At 33.9% G+C, this 16,039-nt stretch overlaps 1 long non-coding RNA gene across 1 annotated transcript; it reads right to left on the minus strand.

Annotated features, from left to right (window-relative positions):
* Window positions 1–1,817: 1,817 nt before the first annotated feature.
* Window positions 1,818–3,224, minus strand: LOC145033449 (uncharacterized). Its single transcript, XR_013677563.1, has 2 exons — window positions 2,606–3,224; window positions 1,818–2,517 (listed from the first exon to the last, which is right to left on the minus strand). It is a non-coding gene; the product is annotated as an uncharacterized LOC145033449 (long non-coding RNA).
* Between the last annotated feature and the right edge of the window lie 12,815 nt (window positions 3,225–16,039).

Here is a 16,039-nt window from a genome sequence, read left to right on the forward strand (position 1 = left end):
TTTAATTTGAAATAGATGCATATTTTACATTTCTAACCCCTCCTTTAGAAAACCCTTACAAATTAAGTCTTGATAATTACTATGCAGCCCCTCCTCTAAAAATTATTTTCAATAGAAATCCATATATTACCATTCAGCCACTAAGCCTCCAAACTCTCTTCAATTTAAGTTCCAAAAGTTAGCATTTAATCTCTGCATTCATTATTACATACAAATTAAGTCTGGATTTTACACTTTTAACCCCTAATCTCTTAAAGTGTGACAATTAGCTCTACGAGACCATCATTTGGTATATACTTATTTATTTTAGGGCTTCTATTCGTTCATTAATTTATTTATTTATGAAATAAATAAATGGGTGTTACAGATTTACCCCTAAATTATTTGAAATCATTCACATTTTACCCTTATGACCGGTTACAAACCGGTCAAAATGGTAAAATGTGAACAATTTCACATAATTTAGGGTTAAATCAAGCACGCAAAAAACTTTAATGACTAAATGTGAACAAATTTGGAAGTTTGTTATCCTTTCAAGTCATTATCCTAACATTCTCATTGTAAATAGCGTGGTCATTAGATATTACATCATCATGATCATATGGTTTTTCACGAGGTGGACTGTAGGAGGTGACTTGATCCTTTGGGCACAGCTTACTCAAAAACTCATCATCTTTTGTCTTGTTCATAAGAATGCATTCATCGGGTTTAATGTCAACTTCCATGTCAATGTCATCATCTTGCTCACCTTGCAAATCCTCCATATCACCTTGCAAATCCTCCATGTCAATTCCACCATCCATATCCATACCACCTTGCACTTTTTCATGAAATTCATTTACACCAAACAATTCATCTAAAGAACTGCAAATTTCATCTTGCTCTTCATGAATCTATTGATGTACATTAACACCAAGATGATCCATGTATATAGGAATTACACAACCAGAAGCATACCCTACTTCGATTAATTCCATGTAGCCCATGTCATTAGCGATTATCCTCACTCCATCAGGAAACTCAATATCGAGCATGCAAAATTAAACATTAACACATCTCTCATTCGTGAATCTTTGAAGGAACTCCACAAATTCGTGCTTGTGCATTCCAGCAAAATCAACATCATTAAACCTTGTTCCGCTTCATCCGAGTAGTTAATAATAGGGTACCTCGTAAAAATTTTGACAAAATGGAGATCTATCTTTATCAAAACAATCATTCTAGCAAAATAGAGATCAAACCTTTGGCCAGTTTGGACGACACACAGTGTAAGAAAAGGGTTCGTGCAAGTAACAGTTGAAGAAAAGGATATAGGTGAAAAAGTAGCAGACGAAAGGGACAGTTGAGGGATTTTAATGATTAGATCTCTTTTAATTACAACCATATGACAATGACCTGAACTTTTTAATCCAAATGGTAATTACGTGGCATTGGCTAAGATCTTATTAGGATGACCCCTTAAAATTTGCAAAAAAAGACCTTTTAAACCATAAAATTACAAATGCAAGCCCTTTTTATGCAAAAATAAAAAATAAAATAAATAAAAAATAAAAAGTTAAAATTTAAAATTTAAAATAAATAAAAATTTATTGGGCTACAATAACAATAATCCTTTTTAATAAAGTCTTACAGTTCCAAAGAAAAATTATATAATAGAAAAGAACCAAATTATGCTTTTCTATTTCATACCATGAAGCAATTGTACATATATTTTAACATAACCATCTTGTTATCTATAATAATAATAATAATAATAATAATAATAATAATAATAATAACTTGTAGCTTATAAACTACTAGAATCACATCATACGCCGAAAAACAATGTCCCTTGCTGCCAATTTTCATTGTTGAACACTTCTTTACTTCATTAAGTGCCATGTTCCTGTGCACTTCCATTCTTGAAAATAATATATCTAAACTGTTAAAAATATAACTTAGTGCTACAATCCACAACTAACCACAAGCCTTTTCTTCCCTCTGAACAACTTTCCTGATCACTGTATCGTTGATATTGATAAACTTTTGATCCTCATGGAAGGTGAGGCCTGCTCCAACAATAATAGAAACCTTTAGCTACCTATACAGCAATGGCATTGCAAGGTAATATTTCAAATTTTCAGCGATATTCCAGTCCCCTCTTCCAGATTCGTGTCAAATTACAATAACTCTCTTCTTCTTTTCATGTTGCAGTACCCTTTTGTGTTCTTTAATACTGTTTCCACCTTCGACCAGAACAAAAACCCATAAATCCCCCAAATAGATATTATCCTGAAAATATAAATATACAGATTGAATAAACAAAGTTTCCTTGTGGTCACGAAACTTCACCTGTCCACCAGCCTCCTAAGCCGCCTCCTTATGTGCCATGTTACATCGAATCTCCAAATTCCTCTCATCCGTTTGGTACTCCAGTACATTGTTTGGTAGTACATGAGTTTCTCCAATGCAACTAGCTCAGCAAATGTATGTATGACCAAACCTCTCCAATTAGTCAGAGGCGCCATCTCACTATGCCTAAAGATTAAATCAAAGCAAATCAATGATCTTGGATAATGCATAACTGATTCATTGAGTCATAAACATCGGTTTATAAGTTACCCACCTAAGTGTAAAAGCATTTCCAATGCACCTTGCCAAAGTCGATCACTCCAGTTTAACTGCCGACAGAAATGGCTTGTAAACTCTAATAGGTATTGAAATCTGGCCGTATGACTTTCGGTATCTATAACTGACCCATCCCATAATTGAAGTTCCATGGAGACGTGACAGGTGAAATGCATGGGGCAGCAAGTACTGACAGGTCTACCGTCTATGATCATAGTTTCACCATGTTTTTTGGATAAAGTTGGGTTACGTGAAAACATAGCAATAGACTTTTATTTATTTTTTTATTAGCATTGTACTTCCATTTTTTCCTATTATCACATTTTACTTGAAAAAATCTAGCCACTTATAGCTATGACGTCCAAGTACTAACTTTAACTACAACATTTGGTAAAATATATGAACAGGTTGCCCACATAAGAAATATATTAAAAGTCTTTAATAACTAAACATTTGGAAGTATAATACTATTTTAGAAAAAAAAAATAATAATAAAAGAATATTCTAGTCTGATAAACAAATAAATAAAAGTACATTGTTATTTCCTGTATCTAGCCCCATGCATTTCAAACTATCAGTAGTTACATAAATAAGTTTTATAATTATTATCATTTGAATAAAAGCACTCACTTATATAGTTAAAAATGAATTTATGCTATATATAAAGCAAACAACATTTATCTTGCGGTGTGTGTATATATATATATATATATATATATATATATATATATATATATATATATATATATATATATATATATATATATATATATATAATCATTTGAATAAAAACACTCACTTATATAGTTAAAATTAAATTTAAGGCTATAAAGCAGCCAACAGTTATCTTGCTTGGAATATATATATATATATATATATATATATATATATATATATATATATATATATATATATATATATATATATATATATATTGCTAGTGACCGATTTGATCAATCATTAAAAAACATCATGGTACATTAAAAAAATATTGACCGGAATCAAGGAACATGTATGCTAACGTAGGAACAATATTTTTTATTTCGCTAATTAACAAATAGATAGAATAGCAAAATGGAACCCACAATAACACGATTATATGCAATTTTCCACTAAAATTTTTGTTCGACTGTTGAGATAGAGCATAATATTCAACAGCAACAAGTTAAGTCCATAAGAAAGTAACTTGAGCACTAGAAAGACTCATATTGTGAGATTAATGGGAAACAAATGCTCTTTCACATAAATAGAGAATACGTACGTATATACACATACATATAAGCATAAAGAAATTCCCAAGCCTGGAAAGCTACTAAAAGTAATCTCATTGGCTGGCAAATAACGAAGACTTGAGCCGAGAATAATCATGTAAAACTTCATCAAACTCACTAATTAACAAATCCTACATCAGCAAACCAAAAAATACCTAAATTTAATTCTTACAATACTAAGTCTTGAGCCCATTGATTCTGCAAAATTGAAACAAAAGTTTGATAAAGTATATTAGCCAAGACTACTATAAGCCACACTTCACTCAGGGGTGAATGGGAACTACTGTGCAAGAAATTATAGTTTTTCCACATTTAGCTCTCTATATCCTATGATTTAATGGTCTTTTTGTTTAGTAGTTGAACTTTTCAAATGGGGCATGAAGCCTTATTCCTTGTCACATATATATAGAAAAAACTTGCAATAACTCCACAATCTCCAACTACTAAACAAAAAGACCATTTCCAGGTGGACCAAATATAATTGTTCAATGATTTTGGTAGATAATTTTCCAAAAGTGGTCATAATATTAAGAGAAAAATATAGGAGAAAAATGTGGTAATATATCTGCATGGTTGTGCAACACTACTAGAAAGAAGAACAGCAACAACAGTCACAAACCAAATGAAGTGCAATATGATACCAAAGTATAACATGTCAAGTGATTGTCAGCAGTAAAATAAATTCAATTGGACTCGATAAGTTTATTTAATTGAAGGCCAGTAAGTTATATTTCAAAAAAACAAACCCTGATCTAGTATTTTTATTTGGAACGCATCTGGACTCAAAAGCGTGTAATCTGAAATAGAAAACAAATCAAAGAAACAGGTAGATGGAAAAGAAAGTGGAATGCAATTATAAAACGAACTAAGTTTCCAATATGAAAACATAAACTAAAAGACAAAGATTTGTTAAGTGATACCCTAATAGCAGGAAAGATCCAAGTGAGAAACCAAACATTACTGTCAAAACCCATATTTTCCTTTCCTTTTTATGTAGTTTGCATGCGCAAATAAGAATAAAAAGGTGGAGGACCATCCTAACATAACGTGCAATTGTCACATAAAATTGATGTCAGTTTTCCGTTGATTTAGCACAGTAAACCATGAAAAGACACGCTTTCATCATAGTAAATCAAACCCTACACCTAATTAAGATATACATATTATAATACTTGAGTAAAATATTATTTTTCTAAATTGGGATTCAACAAATTCAAAATAATAATACTATCATTAATAATAAAAAAAACATTTTCCCTCGATCATTTCTCATGTTTCTTCAACTACCTCCATGCTTCACTGTGCCAAAAGATTAGTAGAAAAGAACATCGAGACATATGTACTATCAGAACCAATATTGCTTAATGATTCTGATAAAACAGCAAAGAAACAATAGAGATACCCTAGTGCTGCTACACCCAATCCAACAAAGATCGAGTGCACTTATGATAAAATAAAACAATGGCAACACATCCGGTATGTAATTTAGTATAAGAGACAAAAAAAAAAAAAAAAGTACAGAAATAGAGTGAGAAAAACTTATATGTGGAGGTAAGGAAGAAGCTGACAGATAGATCATGAGCACCCAAAACAATCATACAGGACAGTTTGGTACAATTTGCCTTTGTGTGCTCACTCTCTTCTGTCAGCTCTATCGCCCACACAAGTACTTCTCAAAAACGGAAACAACCCTAAAAGGAAAAGAAAAAAGAAAAAAAGGACTGTTTTTGAATCAGATCTGTTGACATGCAGCAACTTATCCACAAAAGGAAACATCTGGGATTTCCTTTTGTGTAACGAAACACACAGTTATCTTTAAAACTCTCACTCCCTCCCTTTCTCTCTCTGTAACCTGTTTAAGATGGGTGAGGGACGATAGAAGTTTATCTTTTCTAAACTGCTGAAAGAAAACATGTGTCGGTGGACGGTAATTTTCTGAATATCGGAACAGAACCGACGACCACCACATGATATAAGTTGGTCTCTGACAGAGGGTGGCGGTCAGGGTTGATGATGAAGTGGGGCTGGGATGGGTGTGACTTTACATTAATGAACAGTTTTTTCAATGGCTTTTAAAGGCTTATCGTTTTCCTTTTGCTCTTTTCTAGGTCCAATATTTAATAAACAAACTTATCTTTTTTATATCATTTGATGGGAAATGAGGATTTGGTCTCGTATGTTGGGCTTTGAAGCAGCCCGGTCATAAACATGTCTTTGTACACTTAACTGGCTTTATTATTAATATTTAATTATTTGAGTTTGCGTAATCCGATTGGATTAGGCCAGTGCGCTGGTTCTTTAAAACCGCGCAACACTCTATCTACACAATTAAGAAAAAGAAAAACTTGCATATTAACTATTAAGTCCAAACCACTATATATAAATTAAGTTTTATATATTTTTAAAATTACATTAAGATAGTCTGGGTTGAAAACAAGTAGATGTTAGTTGAAAACAACATTACAAACCCAAGCACTCAACGATCCCAAATAAGATTTGTATCTCAGTTACATCTATTTCTAATCCAATTATAAAAAAACATTTGGATTTCACTAGAAATGATCATCGTAGTCTTCACTATAAGCCATTGTACAACTTGTTTCTTCCTTGCCATAGTACCCATATGAAAATGAGTAATAACACCCAACCCCTTTGCACCTTGATGTTTGAGTTTTACCCGAATACCGGCCTTACCAAGTCCTCTTAAGTGCCCACCTTACCCACTTTTTTATCCCACCATCTAAATATTATAGTAACATTGTTTCTTTACCAATAGCACATTCAAGAAACACATGCTTTTCAGACTCCTCTGACGTTGCAGATAGGACATAAATTAGAGGGTAAAGTAATACATCTACATATCAAATTAAGCCTTGTAAGCAGTCCACCAACATGTTCTCTTCAAAACGCAAAGTTTACCTTTCCTATGACTAGTTTATTCTAGTATGTTATGACCTGCATCTTCTCCAAACTATAGATGTTGATAAGTTTTCTCATTGAAGAGACAAAACACATGTTATCTAGATCCGTGAAACATCTCGAACAATTGTTGTAAGCTTCACATGTAAATGAGTTATCAGCCCCAACTCATCTTCTATTCACAACAGACTTCATGAAAACTCAAATGCTACAATCGGCCTCATTAATGTCAGTGATAACGTCCTTCCAAAGAGCATTTCCCCCAACCCGGAACCTCCACTACCACTTGCTAAGAAGGGTAATGTTGAGAGCTTAAAGACTTCTGATATCAAGTCTAACCATGTCTCTAGGACCCAATACTTTCTTCCATATAATCCAAGTATCCATATCCCATTTCCAAAATAAATCTTGCCTTTATACTTTCTAATGTGTTTATAACTTTAAATTGTGATTTATATAGTGAGAACCAATAAATACCAACACTATGGAGCACCGCCTTACAAATGATAAATCTACCACAAATAGAGAGCCTCCTAACTTTCCAATAGGAGAGATTACTATGAAAATTATTGATTAAGGGCATCCAACTAGAAGTTCTCATCACACATGCTCCCACTCCAAGATAGTTAAATGAAGGGGCCATTCACTACAATTCACGTGTCTAGACAAAGTAGCCATGTCATTCGGTTGCACCCCAACTCCAATTACTTTACTCTTATAAAAGTTGACTTTAAGACCCTACACCATGGAGAAACATCTCAAAAACTGAATAAATTTTAAAGTATTTTGTCTACTCCACTCCCCAATAAGAAGTGCATCATCTACCACTAGTACAAAAACGACATACGGTGACACTTTCCGAAAAACAGTCTGTCACACTTTTTACTAAAAATGTCACTAAAAAAATTTAAAGACTGATTTTGGATACATTTATATTAGTTTGTGTGTCTATTGTATAGATAATCAAAACTTTAACCACATTTAATTATACCAAATGTGACAATTATTAGTGACACTTGGAGATTGTGGCCATATTTCACTATCAGCCACATTTATAAACGTTCATTATAATACTTTTTATATAAGAGACAATACATAGATATATGGCGACATGAGGCAATTGTATATGTTTCAGTATCATGGTGCTTTTATGACACATGAAATCCAAGGTAGCTACAGAGGATACATATGGCCACATTAAATATTTGTATATCCATAGGGTGGCATTTAGCAGTGACTAAATAAAAGCAAGGAAAAAAAATTAATTTTAGTGGTTTATGGTTATATGTATTTTATTATGTGTGTTAAAATATGATGAATTAGCTTTGAAAAAATAATATTATGAGTGTTCGTTGCATTTGGTTATGTTTACAATTATTGTGTGAGTTTATAAATAAATCTATTTAGAAGAAACATAATGTATAATAAGTATTATTATACTATGGTCATTGAATGTGTTACTATAATTATGTAATGGTCATTCTTTTTGTACTAGTTTGTGTATAAATTTAAAAAATAGACTTCACCAAAATACCATTTGTTAACTAGTTAACCATTTGACTTATATAGAGCCATTAACTCATACTCAAACTACATAACTTATTAGTAGACTTTGGGATAGTCTTTGAAAAAAAAATGTTATGATTTTCATTCGAAGACTGTTGGAATTACATACATCAAATGAGTTTTGGTTATAAATCAGTTTGACTTTTGGGACCTATTTTGTTCATATAATAATTGGAGTGATGTCAACATGTGCAAAACAAATGATTAAATTTTCATCTGAAGGACTCCTTTAAGTCGACCAAAATACACTCTAGAAGGGGACATAAATTGTTACTACGGTCTGTACCAATTTCTACATCCAAAACCCAAAAAAATATAAAATACCATATTGACCCTTTGAAGTAAAATGGTCACAGTTTTTTTATTATATTCCATTTTAGAGCTGAAAATCCAACCAAAACAGTTTCCCATAAAAAATATCAATAGTAGCAACCAACTTTAAAGTGTCCCTTTTCAACTTCTGATCACAAAATTCAAAAAAAAAAAAAAAACAATGAAAATTTGAATGACTAAGTAGATAAATTATATTAAATATGAGCTGGCAACAACAGTACAATTAAATGGATAGAAATATATACTAAAATCTTATAATTATATCTAAAAACCAACTTTTTTAAAATTAAAAAAAAAAGTAATAAGGGTAATATTGTCAATTTGGGGACGAAACACCATACGGAGTAGTTACTAGTACGCACACTAAATCATACTTGCAAGAAAAAATTTCTTCTCTTTTATGGAAGTAACTATCCTTTTTCGAACCCTCGAGAGCCAAACACACAATATTTCATGAATCTTTCAAGACCTGCATCAAAATGGTTTATCTTTACTTTAAACATAGTAAAAGGTACAACATAATACTTGAAATAGGAGTTTGAAAACCATAATAGCGATATGCAACCTACAATAACAACACACTTACAATTCCTTAATCATAAAAGCAATAGACATTCTTTTTTTACCCATACTATCATCTTACTTCATTTGTAACCCGTAATAGCAATCTACTTTCATTTCCTTACCCATAAAAGCTACGCACTTCAAAAAGAATTATGAATAACAATAACAATCAACCCAAATTAACAATATATTTACAATTTCTTACCCATAGTAGCATTGTACTTTACATTTTACCTATAATAGCAACAAACTTCAACTTTTTTGGTGATACAAGGAGTGTCTGCGTATTAACTAAAGAAACAAATTAACATATATAGGTAAATAGCTACTTTAATATAAGCAAGTAGCAAGTAGTAAACATGTTAGATTCGGTTATTCAAACAAATGGTTAGTGTTATAATGTATGGACAATGGACATGTTATATAAATTAACAGAAGAAAATTAATAAGCAATTTTGAAGCTTCATAAAAGTGTTTTAATAGTATATAATTAGATTATGATAAAATAACAAAAACATGAAACATTTAGCTGATAGACATCATAATAAATAGACAAAAAAGGCACAACTTCATAAAGTTAGGATAAATTTTATAATCTTGATTTCATTAAAAGATGAACATTTAGTTGATAACCATCATATAAAATAAGAATAATTTATTTAACAAAAGAAAGTATAGAACCATTAAAAAGATTGATCGATCAACATGATGTCAGTTAGGTGTTTCTCCATAATCACTTCTGGTAATAAAATTGCAGATTGCAATTGTCAATTTTAATCAACAAACAAAAATAAAACTATATTTAACTTCAAAAATTACTAGAAAAAAAAAAAGAAATTTGGCACACCTGGAATCGAAAAGAAGAAACACTGCAACATATCTTTCGAGTTGGAAAATGAATTAGGGATCGACTATTGCAAATTTGTAGGGCTGGAAAATGTTAATCTCCACCAATTGACTCCAACAAACATTGATGTTGAAGCCTCTATGTATAAGAAAACTTGTAATATTGGGTCTATCCATCAGTTAGCAATTAAAATAGTCAATAGAGAACATACAATCTATGATGTGGAGGGCAGACAAGTTAGAGTGGATCGGAGCAGTGTAAGACAGAGCAAGGATGAGCAATAGTACAGGGCAAACCACAAAGAAGGCATGATTTCGGCCGCCACCACAACTTCAAGTTCCTGTTGTCTCTCTTCTATCGTTGTGGGTCGACCTCCGCAGTAGTGTTGGTGGGTGCTCCCTCCTCCCCTCATCGTTCTTGTTCTCTCCTTTTAAATCTATCTCTTTCTCTCTTGATTTCTTTTACTTCCTCACCCTCCTTCTCTTAATCTCATCTCTCCTATCTCTTTCCTACTAAATTTAGCGAATACGCACACCCTGTTGGTGGCGGTGTATGTTGTCGATTATAGCAGGAGAATGAATTTTGGGGTAGTTGATGCCTGATGCTTAAATTTTTGTGTGAATGGCTTTTAAATTAATCACCTAAAAAAGGGTTAAATAAGGATGTATTAATAAAATTATTTGTGTGTGTGTGTGTGTGTGTATATATATATATATATGTGTGTGTGTGTGTGTGTATGTATGTGTGTGTATGAGTGTGTATGTATGTGTGTGAGTATGTATAGGTGTGTATGAAAAAAATAATAAATCACACCACCTAAGCGATAACCATGAAGCAACAAGATTACAATGAAGCAGCAAGATTATGCTAGTGAGACGCGAGAGATAAAGTGACTCAGAGAGGTCCATTAGTGAGGCAATGTAACATCTTATAAATTATGACTTCGTTCTAATGCCTCATGCTTATGGATTGTGAATTATGACTTATGGTTTATGTTATAGGGATTATGTATTAAGGATTATAGGTTATAGCTTATGATTTATGATGTATGGCTTAATGCATATAGGTTAGGGTTTATGGATTATGTATTATGGTTTATGTATCATGACTTATGATTTAGGTTAGCATAGGGCAAGCCAAATGGGTAATGAGTTATGACTTATGGCATAAGGCTTAAGTCTCATAGCTTAGGTATTACGACTTATGGCTTATGTATTAGGGATTAGGCCTTCTGGCCTATAGCTTATGGATTAAGGCTTATGACGTATAGTGTAAGGCATATGGCTTGGATATTATGGCTTATGGCTTGGATATTAGAACTTATGGCTTAAGGATTAAAGGCTTATGGCATGAGGATTACGATTGGGTCATATGACTTAAGGCTTATGCCTTATGGCTTAACACTTAGGGATTGGGTCTTAGGGATTATATAGTATGACTTAGGGCTTAGGGCTTATGGTCTTTAACTTATGGTTTATAGCTTATAGCTTATGGTTTATTGCTTGTAGCTTATGCCTCATGGTTTATGTCTTATGGCTTAAGTCTTAAGGCTTAAGTGTCAAAACATAGGTCTTAGGGAATATGGCTTATGACATAAGGAATAAGGCATACTTACGGCATCGACTTATAAGAAAAGGCTCATTTTCACCTCAACCACCTCCACACCCCACACCACATACCTACCCAACTATCTACCAAACTCAATCCCCGCCTACACCTGCACCCATACCACCTACCTCACTCCACGTCCATAACCACACTCACACACCCACGCACTCTTACCATATATCTCTACACCTATACCTGATATATGACTATTCCCACAAGCCCACATTGTAGCTTACCGGCTCACCTCACCTCCAACCCATCTATACCTCCATACCACACACCCTACACATCATATCCCCACACCAACCTCCTGCCACTTTCCTATACTTATATTAAACCCTTCAAGTTTAAGTGTATATATTTCTAGTGGATTTGGGTAGGGATGGGTGGATATAAGGATTTGGAATATGATAGGCTATATGTGTTGGTTTATAGCTTACTGCCTAGAGCCCATTCCTACATTCCAAGACTAAGGCCTACCCCACTCTACCTCAACACCACACATACCTATCCATCAACCCAACTCTACCCCCACCCATACCCATACCACCACATCACACCATGTCTACATCCATATCCACATTTCCACGCCCACCCACCCTCACCCTGTATAACATACACCACCCACCCACATGCTTGAAACATACATCACCCACCTATCCCACCTCTAACTCATCTCATACTTCTATAGGATAGACGCAACCCATACACCACTACCTACCACCCTCCCCATACACATACCCATGACCATACCTACATTCCCACCCCACCTTTACACCAACCAACACCACTCATCCATCCACCTTTACACGCACACCAACAACTACATGTATTACTCTATAAATATGGTTTACATTTCATTGTCATATTTAACCCTTCAAGTTAAGTTATATATATATATATATATATATATATATATATATATATATATATATATAATATTTCAACATCAACCCACCTGCACACCTATCCCTAACCCAACCCACCTCACCTCTATGTTACCCATCCTAACATCCGAAACCACATACACATCACCCCATGAATTCAGACTCACCCACTCCACCTAACCCCTATACCATCCGACCTAAATGCAAGGTATAGTTTTATATGCGAAATATTAAAGACTAGCAAAACACATTTGAAATTGATTTTTAATCACAAAAAAAAAAGTATAATCTCCATTTATGTCTCTTGTGTGTGTGTGTGTGTCTGTGTGTGTGTGTGTATATATATATATATATAGAAAGAGAGAGAGGGAGAGAGAGAGAGAGAGAGAGAGAGGTTCCTTTGAGATTAAAAATAAAATAGAGATCTTGAGATTCAACCTCAGCCACATATTTCAAGTCTGTCGCTCTAACCCTCTGGCGTACAGGCGCGGCAGGCCTGTTATAATTGTAAATGATTATATAGCGTCACTCGTTGCTTTCTCCTCAGCCACCATCCCCAACACCACAACCCCCATCGCCACCACAACTACTATCACCTGTGATACCACCAGACCTCACTACTATCACCTCCATCACTTATATCATCGCCACCTCTATCACCACCACATTTTCTACCACCAAATGTAATAATCATATATGATTACTTAGTCTGTGAATAGACATATATGTACAATCATTTATGATTATGCATACACTGTTGTTGTTGGTACACTGGAGCGTTAGAGGGGGAAATGAGAAATGTATGGCTCAGGTTGAATCTCAAGATCTCTACTTTTTGTTTAATCTCATGTGAACCGTCCCATATATATATATATATATATATATATATATATATATATATATATATATATATATATATATATATATACACATACATATGGTTAATTTATTGAAAATTTATTTAATAATATATATCAACATAAACTTTGAGATTTTAAGAATTTTAGTTTTAGTATTCATTTTCAAAATTAAATACAATAATTTCAAGTTTGAGAGTTTGAAAATTTAGGTTTTTATAAATTTTCAAAATTAAATTTGTTAGTTTTAGGTTGCCACTCTAATTTTCGTTTCCCCCTTCCGAGTTTCAATTTTCCCCATTTATAGACCTAATTCCATTTTGAAACATACCTGATACACTCATCCCTCTCTTCCTTACATTATATCTTCTCTCTAACCTATGTCGGCAACACATATTGTCAGTCCACACACATTGACCTCGCTTCTCACACATCTGATTATCAATTCATCTTTGGATGAGTCGATTTCGACTGCTAAACGAGACAAGAAAAAAAAACAAGGACGATGTAAAGGACGAGGAAGAAGAAGTACATGTGGAAGACGCGAAACCAATTGGCGACATTGTTAGGGTTTTAGGAAAGGGGAAAACAAGGAGGAATCATTATAAATCGTTCGAATTTGACGACCTTTCTTACGAACTTGTGAGTGCCTTTTCAAGTAATAATTCAAATTCCTTTGCATTTGTTCATTGTTATGTGGTTTAGCATGCTTGACGTTCTCTTACATTGTCTGTCATACTTTTAAATTACGATGCAATTTTATGAGAATCTAGGGAGTGAGCCTAGAGTTTAGGATTGGTCTTCCTACAAAGTAATACACTCTTTCTTCTCAACTAAATTTCTAACATATCTATTGGTTATTCTATAGAGAATCCTTTTTCAGTTTTATCTACATCTAAATAGATTGTAGGACTTGTGAATTATGAAACACATTCTTCAAGCTCATGAAAGATGAGTTCCAGGATTTGGCTTTGCTAAATTCAGTTGATAGCTACACACTATCATCTATTTTTCTATTCAGTTAGTCACACTGCGATCTATTTACAGTAATAATTCTCTGAGAATCATTATTGTCTCAGAGAATAACTTTTTCATGTTTCATTAATTTGATTCATTTCAGAGAAAGTATAAAGGACATGATCACACTGTTGTTTTTACCTACTAAGTACTTAGTTTATCATTAGTTTCTCCGACAATTTTCCTTCCCAATTTGTTGCTTGATTGTCGTACATGGAGGCGAGTAGTTAAGGAACCACTGGTATCCATCACCAAAACTTGAAGAGTAAATTGCTCTATCGACAATTTTTCGTCCAGTCGATGGGAGGACGATCCATCGATTTGGTGTTACACATATAAGGTTGTTGATCCCTTTACGTTGGGCATACTACTTCACCATGCATGCATCGGGAAACTTTGACACTACGTTGCACGTATCTGGGAGTACGCTCAGTGTACATCCCGAAATTACTTTTTCCCACTCACATGGACTTAATTCTTTAAGACCATAGCTATAATCACAGATCTGGACTCACTAAAGGCTAATACTCCATAAAGTTTGTGACTTTAATCCTTAGCATGGCTGAGCAAGTCTAGAACTCATAAATTCTCACTATTTACTCACAAAAGTTCTCATGTATCATGCATGGGGAGATCTTGACGTCCAATATCCCACTTTTATGACTCCACTAAACCAGAGACACTTAAAAGGCCAGGTATTATGCTCTGAGTTCAACAAACCCATAAAGCTTCAAGATTTAGGGCATAAACCCTAAAATGAACCACAATATGCACAAATCAAAGCAAAGAGAAAGCTTTGAGCTTGATACCTCCAAATTATGCCCCAACCACAAGGAAACTCATATCCAAATCTTGGATACCAACTCTACTCTATTCAAAGCTCCTTCTTCACCTCAAGAATCCCACAAAGATCACTCAAAAAGCTTTAAATGGCCACTCAAGCTAAGAAAACGGAAATTAGGGTTTTAAGGGGAGTTGAAGATTGGAAATGGTGGCTAAAAATGGAGCCATCATGTTCCTTAAATAGGGACACACTACAGATTAGGGTTTCCATTATGGGCCTAGTACGCCCAACGTACCAAGCCAAGAAACCCTAACTTCAACCAAATGAAAGAGAGTTCAGATCTGAAGTAACAACTTCATATCTATTCTCATTCCCAAGAATAACTTCATAACCAAGCCAAGAAACCCTAACTTCAACCAAAGAGATCTAGAAAGGAAATGAGGCCAAGATCATGAATTGATACCTCAAATGAAGCTAGCTAAGATAGACTTCAGACCCAAAAACGTTCTTGCCTCCAACTTGTTGATCTTCAAGTTTCTTTCATCAAGGTCTTCTTTCCAATCTTGCAATTTACACTAATATGGAGCACACACACGAATTAGGGTTTCTGGACTCTCAAGAGGCTGCAAAGGAACTAAGGGAGGCTAATGATCCCTTAAATAGGGTGTCAAACCCCAGAAATTAGGGTTTCACCCTCCAGCTCCAACTCGTCGAGTCACTCTTCTGACTCGCTGAGTTTGTCAGTTAAACATGTGGCCCAAACCCGCTGCTACTCGACG

This window comes from Lactuca saligna, chromosome 3 (genome assembly GCF_052625555.1).
Source record: "Lactuca saligna cultivar CGN05327 chromosome 3, ASM5262555v1, whole genome shotgun sequence".
Classification (NCBI taxonomy): Eukaryota; Viridiplantae; Streptophyta; class Magnoliopsida; order Asterales; family Asteraceae; genus Lactuca; species Lactuca saligna.